At 37.3% G+C, this 2,665-nt stretch overlaps 1 pseudogene; it reads right to left on the minus strand.

Annotated features, from left to right (window-relative positions):
- Nucleotides 1-280: 280 nt before the first annotated feature.
- LOC119803623 lies at nt 281-752 on the minus strand (annotated as a pseudogene).
- Between the last annotated feature and the right edge of the window lie 1,913 nt (nt 753-2,665).

Below are 2,665 nucleotides of genomic sequence, written 5' to 3' on the forward strand. Positions count from 1 at the left end.
AAATGATGGTGGGGAAATGAATCCAAGCAGAGTCACTGCTTTTAAACACTTCACAACAACCCAGATGACACGTCTAGTCTCTCTGCTCATGCTTTCCGACAGTGTCAGAACAAGACATAGATTTGCTAATGTGCATGTAATCACCAAAGATGAAGATGCCTGGGCTTTTATTCTGCAATGTTTCTAAGACTGTGTCCATTAAACGCAAACAAACAAACAAAAAAAGGAAAGAGTCTTGGCAGAACAGAAGAAGTGATGTACATTTGATGATCTGATTGACTTAAATATTATTCATGGCATATATCCTAGTCCATACTCTCCCTCTTTCTATGGCTGGGCTTCATTGGTCTTCCACTGCTCGGCTACATCATTTGCTAACAGATCATCTGGATTAGGAGCACTTAACAAAGCCTGGATTGATAGCAGAACTGTGCGAATCTGTAGTGCTGGGGACCAGTTACCTTTCAAAATATCTAAACGTATTCTTCTCATCTTGTATACATTTGGATGATAAACTTGGGTCCTGAAACTACTTTAGGTGGTGCCTTTGGGTATTCTTCTGGAAGGAATAGTTCAAGTTTAAAAGTCCCTCCCTCAAAGAGGGAATCCTGGAAGCCCCCAATGACCGCATGAAAATAATGGGCGTTGCTCTAATGGGCGTTGCTCTCATCCGGTTCTACTTTAATGCCAGGAACTGGTTCTGCCAGCAAACGCTGGGTTTCCCTGATGATCTGTTGTGTCAGCCCCTCCATCTTGTCAGAACCCGAGTTCCGCCTCTGCTCTTGTCTCCCCGCAGTGAGTTTTCCATAAGCAACAAAAGCATGATCTATAAAAGACAATATTAAAAACTATCTTCTTTAAAGTTCAAAACATTATTAAGACTGCAAGTTAGAGAAAGTTCCTGAAGGACAGGAGTGTATTCAGTTTAAACAACCTGAGGCTGATGGTAAAATGTGTTTGGTGATTTAGGATTCCTTTATTCTCCATGTCCCCTTGGTTATTTCCATGGTAAGGGAATGTGAGTGGGCTTAAACCACGTGATGGTGGGTGGTCCTGACCTTCTGAGTGCTCCACGTATTCTGAACTCGTTCGCTGTAATTTGTCACATGAGGAACATTAATTTATCACATATCAGGAATAATTATTTTGGAGATTTAACTTTTATACAATATTTTATGGGTCTAAGCTCAATTACCAAAATAACCTTTCTGATTTTTCCCCACAAATAGGGCAAAACTGTAAATTAGCTTAATTTGATCATGCTTTCTAATAGAAGTTTATCTTACTACCTGATATCAAAATTAGCTAATAGAACATATGTTGAGTCAGTGCTTACATATATAGATCTGTGACACATGCTTACACATACTAGCACTAGATAATGATGTGGACATGGGTCATTCTATATTTACAGTGCATTAAAAGGCAATGAGAAATATTATCATTTTTATTAGTATGAATGGCATGGGAACCTTAACTCAGAGTTCCCTCTCATTGGATTAAACTATGTCCTGAGGGGCTTAGCCCTCCCACACTTCACTAAATAATCTCATTCTCCTTCCTCAGAGAATAAAGATTAATCATTCAGAAACTTAATGAGCTGGAAAAGCAAATACCTGTAAAAGAAAAGGGCTTGAAAACTTTAAATAAAATAAATTAGTTTCCATTTGAAAAGTAAATTAGTTGATTTACAAATCTCTCTCTTTTTTCCCTTTCATTTGTACTTCTTGGAATTTTTACCATTTTCATCAGCTCTGCTGCTCCCAAGGCACAGTCAGTCCGTTTAAACTGTTCCCTACTCTCCTTCATGTTCTGGGATAGAGATTATATTCCCACCACCAAATGTTTGCACATTTTATGTGACACTTCACAAGGTGGTGCGAGTCTACACCAATGCCTTTGAAACTTAACCACAAAAAAAGTCAGAGAAAAACAAACACAGATTTTATTGAATACAGTTTGATGCTGATGTGTGTGCATAGGTTGTTTTCCTTCGCATTTCCATAAACATTGTGGTTTATGAACTTGGTGTTTCTGTTGTAGAAATGTAGATTGAATTTTAGAGCATCATTTGGAGAAAGAACATACAAACTCTAAGCTAAGTTTAACTACTCAGTTTCTAAATTAACCTTTGATCATTTAAGAATTTCTTCAAACTTCATATTATGAAATATACTCAAAAAATTAAAACAGTATATAAAAACATTGTACAACTAAGTCATAAATGCTTTTATAGTTAACATCACAGTAGTTAAGTATATAGGAAGTCTTGGACTGTCAGATACTCAGCAGGAGAGTACATCTCTCAATAGCTGAAACCCTGAATTCTATTCCAGTCTCACCGTAGGAGAAAAAAAAAGACTCAAAAAGTTGTCCTCTGACTACCATACATGCACCATGTCACGTATGCATCCAAATCCAAACCACACTCACTCATGGACATACATCACACACATACACACACACACACACACACACACACACACACACACATACACACACATACACACACACACACACACACACACACACGAGAGGTGGGAGATAAATTAAATGTTTTAAATGTGTGAATCAAACACAAAGACACCTTTAATAAAAGGGAAATACATATTTCTAGGAGGTTATTACAGAATTCTTAATGCGACTTGAAATTTACACTACAACT

This window comes from Arvicola amphibius, chromosome 17 (genome assembly GCF_903992535.2).
Source record: "Arvicola amphibius chromosome 17, mArvAmp1.2, whole genome shotgun sequence".
Lineage (NCBI taxonomy): Eukaryota > Metazoa > Chordata > Mammalia > Rodentia > Cricetidae > Arvicola > Arvicola amphibius.